This window comes from Oncorhynchus tshawytscha, linkage group LG04 (assembly GCF_018296145.1).
Source record: "Oncorhynchus tshawytscha isolate Ot180627B linkage group LG04, Otsh_v2.0, whole genome shotgun sequence".
NCBI classification, from domain to species: domain Eukaryota; kingdom Metazoa; phylum Chordata; class Actinopteri; order Salmoniformes; family Salmonidae; genus Oncorhynchus; species Oncorhynchus tshawytscha.
In genome coordinates this window covers 47,217,986-47,236,257 of record NC_056432.1, presented here as the reverse complement: position 1 = coordinate 47,236,257, position 18,272 = coordinate 47,217,986, and the positions used below count along the sequence as shown (strand labels likewise).

The window sequence follows — 18,272 nt, the reverse complement described above, 5'->3', positions numbered from 1 at the left end:
TATTCTAGATAAACATGCTCCCCTTAAAAAATGTAGAATTAAAAATCGGTCTTGCCCTTGGTTCAGTCCAGAGCTATCTGAAGTCATACTCAACAGAGATGCTGCCTGGGCCAAAGCTAGATTCACAGACTCGGGCCCAGACTGGCAGTCTTTTAGGCAGTTGAGAAATCTGTGTATAAAACCAGTTAAAAAAGCTAAATCAGATTATTTATTATTATATTATGTTAATACACTATCTGAATGTTCAGGGAACCCAGCAAAATTTTGGAAAGCTGTTAAATCACTGAAGGGTTGTAGTATCTCCTCTTCTCTCCCACAATAAATTAATTTAGATTCTGGCCCTATTACTGACGAAATTGATATCATTAATGCATTTAATCACCATTTTATCTCTGCAGGCTTTATATTTGAATGTATTTCAAAGCCAGCTCTTGAAAATAGTAGTTTGGATGTAGATGGTGAAAATCTATTGAATGATAATAAAAATGCTAGTCAGGCGTTTTCTTTTTCAGAAATTCACTGATAAAGAAGTCCTGGATGCTTTGTTAACATTAGAGAAAAGAAATCCACAGGGGCTGATCATTTGGATCCTGGTCTGCTTAAGTGTGCAGCACCCCGTATTACTGGCTCAGTAGCCCACATGTTTTATTTAACGTTGTTATCAGGAAGTATTCCAAAAGCATGTAGATCTGCATATGTGCTGCCACTGCATAAGGGGGGTATACAAATAATCTGGACAACTATCGCCCCATTTCAAGGCTACCTTGTTTAGCTAAAGTTCTTGATTCCTTGGTTAAAGTACAAATTCGTTCCTTTTTATCTGATAATTGTATTCTTAATATAAACCAATCAGGTTTTAGGCCTGGGCATAGTACTACCACAGCAACCAGGCTAGTTGTTAATGATCTTGTCAATGCCTTGGATGCTAAAAAGAGCTCTGCTGCCTTTTTTATTGATCTGTCAAAGGCGTTCAACACAGTTGATCATTCTGTTTGGCTGAAGAAATTATCAAGAGTAGGCCTGGGATATACAGCCTGTTTATGGTTTCAGAATTATCTTAGCGACAGAACACAGGTCATCCTGAGAGATTGGTTAAATCAGAATTTCTTGAGATTCAAAAAAGTGTTCCTCAGGGTTCGATTTTGGGTCCATTACTGTTCACTTTATATATTAATGACATAGAAAACACTATTAATTATTGTAGCATTCACCTCTATGCAGATGACACTGTTTTGTATTCCTGTGCGACCTCAGCGCAGCAGGCCATTCGTGAACTTCAGCATTACTTTGATTCAATTCATCTGAGAAGCTAAGATCCAAGATTGTTTTTTATATCGAAATAAATCATGCCTTAGTATTAAAAATAGAAGAAAGATTGTTCAAGCAATGTTTCTCCCTGTATTCGATCTTGGGAAATTGTTTACATTCATGCGGCAACCTCTGTTTTAACCTCCCTGGGCTCGAACCAGCAACACAACAACAACAGCCACCATCGAAGCAGCGTTACCCATGCAGAGCAAGGGGAACAGCCACTCCAAGGCTCAGAGTGAGTGACGTTTGAAACGCTATTAGCGCGCGCTAACTAGCTAGCCATTTCGCTTCGGTTACACCAGCCTCATCTCGGGAGTTGATAGGCTTGAAGTCATAAACAACGCAATGCTTGACGCACAACGAAGAGCTGCTGGCAAAACGCACGAAAGTGTTGTTTGAATTCATGTTTACACGCCTGCTTCTGCCTACCACTGCTCAGTCAGATACTTAGATACTTGTATGCTCAGTCAGATTATATGCAACGCAGGACACGCTAGATAATATCTATCATCAACCATGTGTAGTTAACTAGTGATTTTGATTGATAGTTTTTTTATAAGATAAGTTTAATGCTAGCTAGCAACTTACCTTTGCTTACTGCATTCTCATAACAGGCAGTCTCCTTGTGGAGTGCAACGAGAGAGAGGCAGGGCGTTATTGCGCTGGACTAGTTAACTGTAAGGTTGCAAGATTACATCCCCCGAGCTGAGAAGGTGAAAATCTGTCGTTCTGCCCCTGAACAAGACAGTTAACCCACCGATCCTAGGCCGTCGTTGAAAATAAGAATGTGTTCTTAACTGACTTGCCTAGTTAAATAAAGGTATAAGAATATATATATATAAAAAATAAAAATACATTTAATCAGCCAAATTGGTGTCCAAAAATACAGATTTCCTATTGTTATGAAAACTTGAAATCGGCCCTAATTAATTGGCCATTCCGATTAATCGGTCAACCTCTAGTAAAAATCATCTCTAACTTGTTAACAATTTCTGCTAGTTAGTTTTTGCTACCATGTGAGTTTTAGCTTGCTTGAGCCTGCTAACTGAGGATTGTTAATTCACCTGTTTCCATACATGTTTCATTTTAAAACATTTATTATACAAAGGAGGTGTTTAATCTAACTGCTTAACTATGTATCTGTACATGGAATTGTATTTGGTTTATTTTTACTCATTTTTTTCTAATCTTTACAGGAAAATGCCACGGGCACTATCTGATGTGTGGAGATATTTCACTGCAGCTAATGTAGATGGAAAAGCTGTGTATATTTGAAAATAGTGTGCCAAATCATATGTGAAGAATGCAACAAAGATGCAGTATCATCTGGCCAAGTGCATAAAGTTCCCTCAGTGCTCACAACAAGCAACCTCTGACAAAAGTCCCTCTACTTCTATTTGAGGTGAAAATGATGAATCAGACACCTAATTGACAGCAACAGTTCATGGTCCTCCTGGAATCAGTAGTTTTTTTGACTCCATGGAGGAACGTAGTCAGAGAAATGCTGATGAATGTCTTGCTCGAGCTGTGTATGCAAATAGGTTCACCTCAGGCAATGTGTATTGGAATGTGTATTGTTAGGGGTTTGGACAATTCACGATATATATATATCTCGATTTCTTGTTTTACTCTAAACAAATTTAAAAAGGCTATGACATCATTCTTAATTCAATTTTCTTTATGAAATAAAAAAATATACAAGGCCTCGAGGCCTATTTGTGCAACACAAATGCACACCACATACCCACACGTCTATTCTATTGTTTAGGAATGTTTTGACCACTAGCTGTTGAATATTTTGATTGAAAATGTATTAATTTAGTTCATTTGTGGTTATAACTAAAACTGCCTGTGGTTATTTGCTATTGGATTGGCAGAATGACACAACTACTAACACATTAGCCAACAGCTGGCCTGAACATAACTTTTTTGAAGGCGCTTTATTCATCCAATGTCACACTTACCAATGGCGAGGTGAAGCTGTGCCCAAAGCACTGCAGGCAGGTCCAGTTTTTCAAGCGCAATGCTTTTATCATGTTGCTCCCACTGTCAGTTGTCATGCACACCTGTCAGTTATCGATCATCTTCCACGATGCCAGAGAGTCATTGAGACCCTGGGCTATTACTTCACCCGTATGATCATTGGGGAAGTAAGACGTCTGGAGGCAGACATTTTGCAATTCCCAGTCTTCCTTTATGTAGTGGACTGTCAAACTTAGGTCTGGCTCTGCCGTTCTGCTCGACCATAGATTGGCTGTGGTGGAAAAATAAGAAACACTTGCCAGCTTCTCTGCGACTGTTTCGTGGGTAGCAGTGTATAATCGCGGCAGGGCTTCCTCCGTTAAATACTTGTGGCTTGGCAGCTGATATTTGTGGTCAACTGTACCTAGCAGCTCTTTAAAGCCTGGCTTTTCTACTGTAAAGATTGGGACAATATCTTTCGCTATGTAATAGGTCACTGCATCTGTTATCTACTTCCACCTCAAACCTTTCTTTCCATAAGGGATTACGTTTGAAAAGGATGTGGCTATGGTAGTTAGTCTTTTAGCAGACATTTTGGGAATCGGGCGTCTGGAATCGGCATTGCGTAATCTCACGCATTCCTCTCTTTCCACCGCGTGTTTCAGTTGCAGGTGATTGAAGAGGTTGGTTGTGCTGCTGCTTTTTGTAGCAATTGTCTTTTGACACATCTTGCACATGACATTCGTTTGCTGAACATCAGACCTCTTAAACCCAAACCACTTCCATATTACTGAAAAAACATTGCTGCCCTCTTTGTTTGTGATTTCATCCTCAAGAGAGGCTGAGCTGCAAGCATTTCGCTACACTCGCATTAACATCTGCTAACCATGTGTATGTGACCAATACAATTTGATTTGAGCTGGCTTTCCCTCTTTCCATTTTGGTGAAACTCTTACCGCCGCTACACTTCTCTGCCGTGGTTACAATTTGTGAAAGGCTGTCTAGGGTTATGATTGGTGGATAACCTCTGTGCACGTGTTGGCATGCAATTGGTACATGATTTGACATTGGGCTGACAGAGAAGAGACAGTGTGACGCTGCATTTGTAAAATGTTACAACACTATAACAGAACCTTCATTCCTGCGATACAGGCATTTTAAAACATAAACTTGATATCGTAAAACTTTGATATATCGCCCAGCCCTAATTGGAAGAGATTTCTGAATGTTCTTCGCCCAGCATATACCCCTTCAACCAGACTTGCTTTATCTACTAATTTGCTGGATGCAGAGTTCAACAGAGTTCAAGTGAAGGTCAAGAAAATCATAGAGAAAGCAGACTGTATTGCAATCATCTCTGATGGGTGGTCGAAAGTTCGTGGGCAAGGAATAATTAACTACATCATCTCCATCCCTCAACCAGTATTCTACAAGAGCACAGACACAAGAGACAACAGACACACCAGTCTCTACACTGCAGATGAGCTGAAGGCAGTCATCAATGACCCTGGACCACAGAAGGTATTTTCACTGGTGATAGACAATGCTGCGAACATGAAGGCTGCTTGGTCTACAGTGCCTTGCGAAAGTATTCGGCCCCCTTGAACTTTGCAACCTTTTGCCACATTTCAGGCTTCAAACATAAAGATATAAAACTGTATTTTTTTGTGAAGAATCGACAACAAGTGGGACACAATCATGAAGTGGAACGACATTTATTGGATATTTCAAACTTTTTTAACAACTCAAAAACTGAAAAATTGGGCGTGCAAAATTATTCAGCCCCTTTACTTTCAGTGCAGCAAACTCTCTCCAGAAGTTCAGTGAGGATCTCTGAATGATCCAATGTTGACCTAAATGACTAATGATGATAAACACAATCCACCTGTGTGTAATCAAGTCTCCGTATAAATGCACCTGCACTGTGATAGTCTCAGAGGTCCTTTAAAAGCGCAGAGAGCATCATGAAGAACAAGGAACACACCAGGCAGGTCCGAGATACTGTTGTGAAGAAGTTTAAAGCCGGATTTGGATACAAAAAGATTTCCCAAGCTTTAAACATCCCAAGGAGCACTGTGCAAGCGATAATATTGAAATGGAAGGAGTATCAGACCACTGCAAATCTACCAAGACCTGGCCGTCCCTCTAAACTTTCAGCTCATACAAGGAGAAGACTGATCAGAGATGCAGCCAAGAGGCCCATGATGACTCTGTATGAACTGCAGAGATCTACAGCTGAGGTGGGAGACTCTGTCCATAGGACAACAATCAGTCGTATATTGCACAAATCTGGCCTTTATGGAAGAGTGGCAAGAAGAAAGCCATTTCTTAAAGATATCCATTAAAAGTGTTGTTTAAAGTTTGCCACAAGCCACCTGGGAGACACACCAAACATGTGGAAGAAGGTGCTCTGGTCAGATGAAACCAAAGGTGAACTTTTTGGCAACAATGCAAAACATTATGTTTGGCGTAAAAGCAACACAGCTCATCACCCTGAACACACCATTCCCACTGTCAAACATGGTGGTGGCAGCATCATGGTTTGGGCCTGCTTTTCTTCAGCAGGGACAGGGAAGATGGTTAAAATTGATGGGAAGATGGATGGAGCCAAATACAGGACCACTCTGGAAGAAAACCTGATGGAGTCTGCAAAAGACCTGAGACTGGGACGGAGATTTGTCTTCCAACAAGACAATGATCCAAAACATAAAGCAAAATCTACAATGGAATGGTTCAAAAATAAACATATCCAGGTGTTAGAATGGCCAAGTCAAAGTCCAGACCTGAATCCAATCGAGAATCTGTGGAAAGAACTGAAAACTGCTGTTCACAAATGCTCTCCATCCAACCTCACTGAGCTCGAGCTGTTTTGCAAGGAGGAATGGGAAAAAATTTCAGTCTCTCGATGTGCAAAACTGATAGAGACATACCCCAAGCGACTTACAGCTGTAATCGCAGCAAAAGGTGGCGCTACAAAGTATTAACTTAAGGGGGCTGAATAATTTTGCACGCCCAATTTTTCAGTTTTTGTTTTGTTAAAAAAGTTTGAAATATCCAATAAATGTCGTTCTACTTCATGATTGTGTCCCACTTGTTGTTGATTCTTCACAAAAAAAATGCAGTTTTATATCTTTATGTTTGAAGCCTGAAATGTGGCAAAAGGTCGCAAAGTTCAAGGGGGCCTTCAAGCTGCTTGGGGTATGTCTCTATCAGTTTTGCACATCGAGAGACTGAATTTTTTTTTTTGGCCCAAACCATGATGCTGCCACCACCATGTTTGACAGTGGGGATGGTGTGTTCAGGGTGATGAGCTGTGTTGCTTTTACGCCAAACATAACGTTTTGCATTGTTGCCAAAAAGTTCAACTTTGGTTTCATCTGACCAGAGCACCTTCTTCCACATGTTTGGTGTGTCTCCCAGGTGGCTTGTGGAAAACTTTAAATGACACTTTTTATGGATATCTGTAAGAAATGGCTTTCTTCTTGCCACTCTTCCATAAAGGCCAGATTTGTGCAATATACGACTGATTGTTGTCCTATGGTGCTCCCACCTCAGCTGTAGATCTCTGCAGTTCATACAGAGTGATCATGGGCCTCTTGGCTGCATCTCTGATCAGTCTTCTCCTTGTATGAGCTGAAAGTTTAGAGGGACGGCCAGGTCTTGGTAGATTTGCAGGGGTTTGATACTCCTTCCATTTCAATATTATCGCTTGCACAGAGCTTGGGAAATCTTTTTGTATCCAAATCCGGCTTTAAACTTCTTCACAACAGTATCTCGGACCTGCCTGGTGTGTTCCTTGTTCTTCATGATGCTCGCTGCGCTTTTAACGGACCTCTGAGACTATCACAGTGCAGGTGCATTCATACGGAGACTTGATTACACACAGGTGGATTGTGTTTATCATCATTAGTCATTTAGGTCAACATTGGATCATTCAGAGATCCTCACTGAACTTCTGGAGAGAGTTTGCAGCACTGAAAGTAAAGGGGCTGAATAATTTTGCACGCCCAATTTTTCAGTTTTTGTTTTGTTAAAAAAGTTTGAAATATCCAATAAATGTCGTTCCACTTCATGATTGTGTCCCACTTGTTGTTGATTCTTCACAAAAAAATACAGTTTTATATCTTTATGTTTGAAGCCTGAAATGTGGCAAAAGGTCGCAAAGTTCAAGGGGGCCGAATACTTTCGCAAGGCACTGTATTTTCTTTTGATGTTCAGTGAAATCATCCTGTGTGAAGCGTCAACTCATTTAATTAAAGTTACATTCGTTACTACAATTTTCTCTATTGGAAGGATTTAATAATTTGCAATTATGTCTACTTATGATGAGGTAAAAAGTTTGTTTCTGTCTCCATGTGATATGGTAAATATATCCAATGCAAAAAACATCTGTATTTAAACGGTATTAATATTAGTTTGCATATATTTCCATAAATTCCCATATATTCCTGTTAATTCCCACAGAAAGTTTCCACTTCTGAATATTCCCCAAAACGTGCAACCCTATGTGGGAACTCCTGTTGGAAAAGCATTCCAGGTGAAGCTGGTTGAGAGAAAGATGTCATCAGGGCAAAAGGTGGCTATTTGAAGAATCTCAAATATAAAATAGATTTTGATTTGTTTTACACTTATTTGGTTACTACATGATTCCATATGTGTTATTGTAAAGTTTGGATGTCTTCACTATTATTCTAGAATATGCTAAATTTGAAAGGGGGCAAATACTTTTTCACGGCACTGTACATTCAGTGCTGTCAGAAAGCATCCATTCCCCTTGACTTATTCCACATTGTGTTGTTCTTTTCATTTAGGTCATTATTTCTGAAATCACTACAATGTTGTTGATCCATCCTCAGTTTTCTCCTATCACAGCCATTAAACGCTGTAGTTGTTTTAAAAATCACCAATGGCCACATGGTGACATCCCTGAGCAGTTTCCTTCTTGTCCTTGAAGCTCAGTTCAGAAGAACCCCTGGTCACTTTAATAATGGAACACTGGTCACTTTAATAATGTTTACATACTGTTTTACTCATGTCATATGTATATACTGTATTAAACTGTATTGTAGTCAATGCCACTCTTGACATTGCTCATCCTAATATTTATATATTTCTTAATTCCATTCTTTTACTTTTAGATTTGTGTGTATTGTTGTGAATTATTAGACACTACTGCACTGTTGGAGCTAGAAACACAAGCATTTCGCTACACCCACAATAACATCTGCTAAATATGTGTATGCGACCAATAAAATCTGATTTGATTTGAGGGCTATTGTAAACGGGCTATAAAATCCTTTATAAAATCCAAATCCTTAATAGGAATTGTATAGCATTTGGGAGAATAAATACTAGTGAACAGGTGCAGTGACCTCAGTGTTTTACTCCTGGGGGGATCACTTAATTTACAGTGCCTAAGCGCTGGTCCGGGTGACACCCCTCCAATTAAGCCCCCGTTTCCAATATGGTCAGCCACGATGAACACAAATAGAGAGAAGCCCACCACAAACAGAGCCCTGGGAGGAGCAGGCAAAGAAAAGAGCCCCATCCATTTCATCACCGCTTATTCGTAAACCCCAGACAGATGTGCCATGTGGTTCTGCGAGAAAATAAAGGATATGCGTGTCCCCTCCCATTTTTCCCTCACACTCACACACACAGAGGGGTGACCCAGATCTGAGATGTGGGGGTATGTGACTGCTTGATTGACCCCAAAATCAGTTTGGAAGAAATGTTCATGCCTCAAAAAGGCATGCGCCGACATCTAACTCGGCCAATCAGGAACATTCACTGTCTTCCTGGTAAACAACTCCAGTGTAGATTTTGCGTTGTGTTTTAGGTTATTGTCCTGCTGAAAGGTGAATTCATCTCCTAGCAGACTGAAACAGATTTTACTCTAGGATTATGCCTGTGCTTAGCTCCATTCCCCTTATTTTTTATCCTGAAAAACTCCCCAGTCCTCAACGATTACAAACATACCCATAACATGATGCAGCCACCACTATGCTTGAATATGGAGAGTGGTACACAGCAATGTGTTTTATTGGATTTGACAATAATTGTATTGTATTCAAACATAATGGATTCAGGACAAAAAGTGAATTGCTTTCCCACATTTTTTGCAGTATTACCTTAGTGCAGTTTTTCCCAAACTCTGTCCCTGGGACCCCAAGGGGTTTTTGCCCTAGGACTCCACAGCTGATTCAAATAATCAAAGCTTGATGATTAGCTGATTATTTGAATTAGCTGTGTAGTGCTAGGGCAAAAACAAAAAAATGTGCACCCCTTGGGGTCCCGAGGACAGAGTTTGGGAAACCCTGCTTTCGTGCCTTGTTGCAAACAGGATGCATGTTTTGGAATATTTTTATTCTGTACAGGCTTCCTTCTTTTCACTCTGTCAATTAGGTTAGTATTGTGGAGTAACTACAATGTTGTTGATCCATCCTCAGTTTTCTCCTATCGCAGCCATTCAACTCTGTAACTGTTTTAAGTCACCGTTGGCCTCATGGTGAAATCCCTGAGTGGTTTCCTTCCTCTCCGGAAACTGAGTTAGGAAGGACACCTGTATCTCTGTAGTTACTGGGTGTATTGATACACCATCCAAAGTGTAATGAATAACTTCACCATGCTCAAAGGGATATTCAACGTCTGCTTTTTTCATTTTACCCATCTACTTTTTTAAATTGTCTTTATTTCACCTTTATTTAACCAGGTAGGCTAGTTGAGAACAAGTTGTCATTTGCAACTGCGACCAGGCCAAGATAAAGCATAGCAATTCGACACATACAACAACACAGAGTTACACGTGGAATAAAAAAACACAGTCAATAATACAATAGGAAAAATAAAACAAAGTCTATATACAGTGAGTGCAAATGAGGTATGATACGGGAGTTAAGGCAATAAATAGGCCATGGTGGCGAAGTAATTACAATATAGCAATTAAACACGGGAATGGTAGATGTGCAGAAGATGAATGTGCAAGTAGAGATACTGGTGTATCTACTTGAGGTCGACCGATTAATCGGAATGGCCGATTTTCATAACAATCGGGTATCTGTATTTTTGGGGCGCCGATTTGCCAATTTTGAAAAAAATATATATATATTTTTTTATACTTTTATTTAACTAGGCAAGTCAGTTAAGAACACATTCTTGTTTTCAATGACGGCCTCGGAACGGTGGGTTAACTGCCTTGTTCAGGGGCAGAACGACAGATTTTCACCTTGTCAGCTCGTTGCACTCCACAAGGAGACTGCCTGTTACGCGAATGCAGTAAGCCAAGGTAAGTTGCTAGCTAGCATTTAACTTATCTTATAAAAAACAATCATAATCACTAGTTAACTACACATGGTTGATGATATTACTAGATATTATCTAGCGTGTCCTCCGTTGCATATAATCTGACTGAGCATACAAGTATCTAAGTATCTGACTGAGCGGTGGTAGGCAGAAGCAGGCGCGTAAACATTCATTCAAACAGCACTTTCTTGCGTTTTGCCAGCAGCTCTTCGTTGTGCGTCAAGCATTGCGCTGTTTATTACTTCAAGCCTATCAACTCCCGAGATGAGGCTCGTGTAACCGAAGTGAAATGGCTAGCTAGTTAGCGCGCGCTAATTGTCATTGTGTTGCTGGTTCGAGTCCAGGGAGGAGCGAGGAGAGGAACGGAAGCTATACTGTTACCCTGGCAATACTAAAGTACCTATAAGAACATTCAATAGTCAAGGTTAATGAAATACAAATGGTATAGAGGGAAATAGTCCTATAATTCCTATAATAACTACAACCTAAAACTTCTTACCTGGGAATATTGAAGACTCATGTTAAAAGGAACCACCAGCATTCATATGTTCTCATGTTCTGAGCAAGGAACTGAAACGTTAGCTTTCTTACATAGCACATATTGCACTTTTACTTTCTTCTCCAAAACTTTGTTTTTGCATTATTTAAACCAAATTGAACATGTTTCATTATTTACTTGAGGCTAAATTGATTTGATTGATGTATTATATTAAGTTAAAATAAGTGTTCATTCAGTATTGTTGTAATTGTCATTATTACAAATAAAAATAAATAAAAAAATCATCCGATTAATCGGTATCGGCTTTTTTGGTCCTCCAATAATCGGTATCGGTATTGAAAAATCATAATCAGTCGACCTCTAGTATCTACCAATAGGTTCCCTTCTTTGTGAGGCATTGGAAAATCTCCCTGGTCTTCGTGGTTTGAAATCCACTACTCAACTGAGGGGCCTTAAAGATAATTGTATAAGTGGGGCACAGAGGTGAGGTAGTCATTAAAAAATCATGTTAAACACTAGTTAACTACACATGGTTGATGATATTACTAGATATTATCTAGCGTGTCCTGCATTGCATAGAGTGAGTCTATGCAACTTATTATGTGACCTGTTAAGCTCATTTCTACCCCTTAATTTATTTAGGCTTACCATAACAAATTGGTTGAATACTTATTGACTCAAGACATTTCATTTTTAATTATTTTGTCAAATATTTCTAAAAACATAATTCCACTTTGGCATTGTGGGATGTTGTGTGTATGCCAGTGACACAACATCTCAATTTAATACATTTAAATTCAGGCTGTAACACAACAAGATTTGGAAAAAGTCAAGAGGACTTTCTGAAGGCACTAAGGAGTTTTGTTCATGAAGAAGGATTTGTTTGTTAGGTTGACTTTGATCATGTGCACCTGCTCTTTAGTTTTCTAGCTAGTTAATGTTAACTTGTTAACTGAGCCAGATAGTCACACGCACTTCATATGAAATGACTGGAGTGTTAAGTGCAGCACAATGCACACAACACTAAATGCTTTACCAAGCTAGCTATCTAGCAAGATGAAGAAATACTTGAATTAACTCTCCAATAGCCCATACTGCCAGTGCCAGTTAGTTAAATGATTAGCATCGCCACTTTTTTACATCTTTTAAAAAAATAGTTTTTTAGGAACTCAGTCTGGGTTCCAACTTTGTGCCAGTTGCACATCTCTGATTTAAATGAAGCAAATCGGATGTAAAACCATTGTGAACAACAAAAATGAACTGCCGACACTGGGCAGAGGTGCTAAGTACTTGTCGGCAGTCAGATTTCTCAGTGTGTCTGAATCCTTAATTAAAACATTAATGTTTCAGAATCCAGTCTTCAGCAGAATGCCATCCCTCAGATTGAAAACCATAATACCAGATTCAGCCCTATAGCACTTATTACAAAGCAAAGAACAGTAAATAGCATATGATGCAAAACACATAATTGAGGTGGTTTCCGCTCTATCTTGAAAACTTGACTGCTGACATACACAATTCTGAGGAATTGTATAACATATACTTTTTGTGTAGTATTCCTTTAAGTTTGTCAGAAATAATTCAGGTAGTAGAGATGTATTTAATGGACAGCTGATGTGTATCCATGCAGTGTTGCAATCAATTGACAAAGTTATACCTAGTGTATCCGCTACACAGTAATGTGTGTGTGTGTGTGTGTGTGTGTGTGTGTGTGTGTGTGTGTGTGTGTGTGTGTGTGTGTGTGTGTGTGTGTGTGTGTGTGTGTGTGTGTGCGCGTGCACCCGCATGACCAGCGCTGCGATATCCACAGTAAGGGACAGAGGGCATGTTAGGGTAAAGATTCTTATGGTCCCACTAACAGATTCCTCTCCCCTTTACCTGCCTTCAAAGACTGCACACCCTGCAGGCTATCAGCACAACATTCCAAGGGCTGTTTCCTCTCCTTAAACAACAACCCTTCCCTGAGGAGGTTTAGCCACTGAACAAACCACACGACCCAGGCAGGAACAAATACAGTGTTGCACGCACCAGCTAAGCACAATCCATAAGTCCCAGGCCAACATGTCAGCAGAACATATAGCCTAAGTCCCCTTCTTATAGCCCCCACACTGTAAACCATGACCACAATGTACACAGAACACACTGTCTGTGTGTGTGTGTGTGTGTGTGTGTGTGTGTGTGTGTGTGTGTGTGTGTGTGTGTGTGTGTGTGTGTGTGTGTGTGTGTGTGTGTGTGTGTGTGTGTGTGTGTGTGTGTGGTAAGTTAAAACAGAAAGTACTAGCAGCGCAACACCCAAGCACGCAACACCCAAGCCACTTCACGCGCCTCTGTATATCTACACAGTAATAACCCTATGTTACTCAGGAGAGATGACCTAACTTCCTGTCCACTCACTATCAATGAAGAATCAGCATGCAAGCCTGTAGAATAGATGCATCATCAGCTACATTGTATTTTTTTGTTCAGAAAATGCAGCTTTACATGACCACATCATGTATACCTCGTTGCAACTATACACCATGTATAGCCTACCTGGGACAGGCAAAATCTTAGTTTGCTTAAAATGAAAACAGCTACCAGAACGCAATAGCTGACATTCCAGCTATTGATTATCTCCGTGCCCCTTTAGCAACACAAGTCACCTGAGTAGGCAGGGCTCACGGTGCACACGTATTAGCCTACACAACTCAAAACTATCTCAGAAGAACTGGTAGCATAGCCTAGATACATTGGCTATGATTAAACAACATTTAAAAAGTAAACAACCCGTTTTGTTTGCTTATTTATTTATTTATTTTTAAATTCAATTGACTGAAAGGGTGGTTACACATTATGCAACATAAGCCTGGCTACGGTAAAACAACGGAACCTGCTTGGCTACAATGTAAAGATATACATTCGCCGACTGCCACAAAGCTTGTCGATGTATGCAGCTGTTTAGCCGTCACATCATCATAAAAGCTTCACTAGTGTAGCCTATTTATATAGACAACTCTGCGAGTAAACGTAATATGTGTTCTCGTTCATCAATTAAAGTGCAATGTTGTATCAATAAATGGGTTATAAGATAGATAAGGTAAACAATGCTGTGTTTAGCATCATGTCAGGCATGGGCCTACATAAAATGTACAATGTAAACAGGAATGAGAAAAGCTCGTCAAAATAAAAATCTGCCACGAAATTTGATATTGTACGATTTAGGAAATGAACGTGACCATGAATGTGTACTGAAGCCTACCTTAATCAAATAATTGCATCCATAAAATGTGTTGTGATCAACATAGCCTCGAAGTCCAAATATGAAAAAGGCATTCCCATGAGAAATCCAATGCCTATAAAATGGAATGTACAATCGAAATAACAAATGTTTTTAAAGATGAGGGAGAATCGTAGTGCGCAAGCTAAACTAATTGCATTGAGATCCCTCCTTTCTTTCAGGTTGCCAGCTAGTTTACCCGAGCATTAAACAGTGGCAGGCTATCATCGGGTGCAACCAACATTGCGAAATAACATACATTTAAACAATGTTATCGTATCTACAAAACCAAAAACGGTAGAAAATTCATGCTGTGATCGACAGCGGGTTTTCAAAGATGTTCATACAGACAAAAAGGGAGCTGACATCTTGCCAAGCTGGTAGAGCCAGTATAGGCACCATAAGCGAAGCCCTTTTTGTTGGCACGCGATAGAAAGCCACCACAGCGAAGATCATTTGCGATTCACACCCCTTTGCGCAATCAATCCGTTCACAACCGACAATAAACCTGCACTAGCATGCTATCCCACGCATCGGAGAATAAGATAAATAACGCGTAGGTACCTTTTTACATCGGTAGAATCGTTCTCAATGTACCATCCTCTTGCTCATCTCACAGCCTTCGGGACGCCATGTTGCAAGCTTGTGACGTTGGGCTTTCTCACCCCTGACCCAAATTTGAATAGAAGCCAAATAAGAGCGGAGGAAAGGGAGACAACATCGGGCTCTTTCCTCGTCGGTGTTACATGGCGGTTTGCGGAGTGTCGGATTTATCAACACGAAGCCCCTTCACAATGCAGCCCGGCGTAGCCTAATAATGTTTCCCATATGCAGGCGATTAGATACTGTGAACCTGGTCTAGGCGTATCACCCACCATGGTGCAGCGCTTCTTTGTAATCACATCTGTCGACTTGTAGTCATATACCTTGATTAGCAATACTCGTCTTCTATTTATCACACTAAGGCCGTAGACAATTTAAATGAAGCAATGTCATACTTTTGTGTTTTGCAATAGTTTTGTAGGCCTAGTTGCAAATGAACCCTGCATGCTCCAAAACTCAATCTTAACATACATGTGTAATAAGACGTTAATAGTGTTATATTGACTGGACATGACCAGTAGGCCTATAACGTCACCAATAGATCAATGCATATTGTCATCGTGGTTGGTTTAAATTAGGTTATTTTCAATTTCAGGGGAACCGTGGCAGGCTTTGTGGGCAATTTCACACAGCAATACAAAAGCGAATGAATGCTTGGGATTAGGAGACCACTCTGGTGAGTGTGTGGTTTTCATTTCCTTATCACTATTATGATATTGTAGGCAGACAATAATAATATCAGGTCGTATTGTAGGCCTACATAACGATAGCCGACTAAACTCAACTCCGTGATTTAAAATGGAGTTGAGCGTCACTAGTGTGGGCGGACTGGAGCTCCAACGTCACATGAAATTGTGTTTTTATCACAAGCAGTTCACAAATTTCAGCACCCAGAGAATAGCCCGCAATTATACAAAACCAAGACTAACATAACTACGGCCGAAATAGGCCTATAAATCCAATATAATATAAATGGCCAATGCAATAGACAAAGTTTACGCCTACTCTAACATTGTGACACTTTGCCTTGATTTTGCATGTTTTTTTTAATAGCGTGCGCATTGAGTATTTAGTCTGTAAAGGGTCCCCTACATAATATTTTAGCCACCAATGGAAATCCCTGGCACCAGATGTTCTGAACGGAAGTGAGGTATTCTATTGGCCTCACCTCATAGCGCACATCAAATGGCCATCAAATGACTGTGAATGAATCTTTATTTTTTCCATTAATAAGACCCATGTATATGTAATATGTTATTATTCAAATGAAAACAAAACTACTGAATTAGTCGTTCATTTCTCTCTGGTAAAATGTACATACACAAAAACAAATATTTTTAATCTGTCCCCAAATGCAATATATTTCAAATATATATATATATATATATATATATATATATATATATATATATATATATATATATATATATATCTAGAATTAGTCAATAACAAAAAAATAACTGTGTAGTCTTACAACTCTATCATAGTTTTATACAACTGCAACCCCTGACCTGATTTTATATTATTTGAGGTACTTTAACATTTGAAACTTTAAAACATTTCTTGTTTTTGTTTATTTTAATGTTATTTTATGTTTCTTTGGAGAAATATGTACATGTGTAGTGATGTCCTATGTTTTTTTGTTTGTTATTGTATTGTAATTTGAAAGGTAATTTTAAAAAATAATAAAGAAAAATTAAACATCAAATGGACACTTCAGATTTTCTGAAGCACCCTGGAAAAACATGTCTTGCGACACACTGAAACCAAAACTGACATTGCTGTTTGAAATAAGTGATTGCTTAGAATAGCTGCAGACATTTAATCCTTTTAGTCCTAGTTTATGACCTGTCAAGGTATTGTAGCCTAAAGAAAAAAAAAATTGGCTACTAATAAGGACTTTAACGTTGGAAGGTGCCACAATAATGTAATTTTGGGAGTAGCCTAGTGAACAGGGCCTTTCATGCAGGCCTAGCCCATTTTATGGCTCGGAGCCAATGAGCTCTCCTGACACTCTACGGTTGCCATTAAAACTGCATCCAACTATATAGTCCCACGACCGAAGCATTGACGACAGGACACAACTTCCTGTCGGAGTCGTTTCCTAAAACATCTGAGGAAGATAGTGATGATGAATACCGTGAATATGTTTACATTCACCGAGATATGGCGGCTGGACTCCTCTGTTTTCTCAATTGGGAGTTAAGAATTCTGATAACTAGAAACAGATTAGAGTATTTTCTTTGTCTTCTTTTTTTATCAATAGCCATTTGCTTTCTAAACTGTTTTTCCTACGATTGTATTTTGAAATATTGCGATAGACCTAGACCTACAGTATTTAACTGCTTTTCACTGACCACTGCAACGCAATAATTAGCTACTTGTTGGGCTCAGTAGTGGAAAAACGACCAAATTGTCATACTTAAGTAAAAGTAAAGATACCTTAATAGAAATGACTCAAGTGAAAGTCACTCAGTAAAATACTACTTGAGTATAAATCTAAAAGTATTCGTTTTTAAATATACTTAAGTATCAAAAGTACATGTAATCACTAAAATATAATTAAGTATCAAAAGAAGAAGTAGAAGTATTATTAATTTCAAATTCCTTATATTAAGCATACCTCAAGGCACAATATATATATTACTTACTTATGGATAGCCAGGGGCAACACAGACATCAGATCATGACCGGGGATGTTCTCTTGATAAGTGTGTGAATTGGACCATTTTCCTGTCCTGCTAAGCATTCAAATGTAACGAGTACTTTTGGGTGACAGGGAAAATGTATGGATTAAAAAGTACCCTATTTTGCTTAGGAATTTAGTAAAGTAAAAGTAAAAGTTGTCAAAAATATAAATAGTAAAGTAAAATACAGATACCCTCAAAAAACGACTTAAGTGGTACTTTAAACTATTTTTAAGTACCTTACACTACTGGGTAGGTTATTTGCCGCAAGCATGTCTCAAATTGCATGCTTAAAACAATCCACGGCTCATTTTTTTTTAAAGAAGCTAATGCTCCTCTCTGCCAAATCATGTTCTCTGGTGCAGTATTTTGAATGATTGTATTTATTTATGCATAGGCACAAGTAATCATATAGTTCATTTTGACACATTTAATTACATTTACTTTAGGGGAAGCTTATCTTCCTTTAGTCTATTGGATGCTAGGTGTGAGGCTTACAAGGGAGAGTTCAAATCCAGATATCAAATTCAAAGTAATCTGCGAACTGCCTAAATGGCTGACCTGCAAAGCAAACTGCCTGGCACTGTCTCTGCTCTCTGCTTTCTTAAAGTGAGAGAAAGGCAGGCAGGCTGACAGCTTCCCTCAGAGCGAT

General features: G+C 39.2%; 1 protein-coding gene across 1 annotated transcript in view; it reads right to left on the bottom strand.

Annotated features, from left to right (window-relative positions):
- Nucleotides 1–15,196, bottom strand: part of LOC112235856 (hypermethylated in cancer 2 protein) — a 52,314-nt gene extending 37,118 nt beyond the window's left edge. Inside the window, exon 1 of the mRNA XM_024404403.2 lies at nucleotides 14,895–15,196. The gene's annotated coding sequence lies outside the window, so the exon portion shown is untranslated. The remainder of the gene's footprint in view (nucleotides 1–14,894) is intronic.
- Between the last annotated feature and the right edge of the window lie 3,076 nt (nucleotides 15,197–18,272).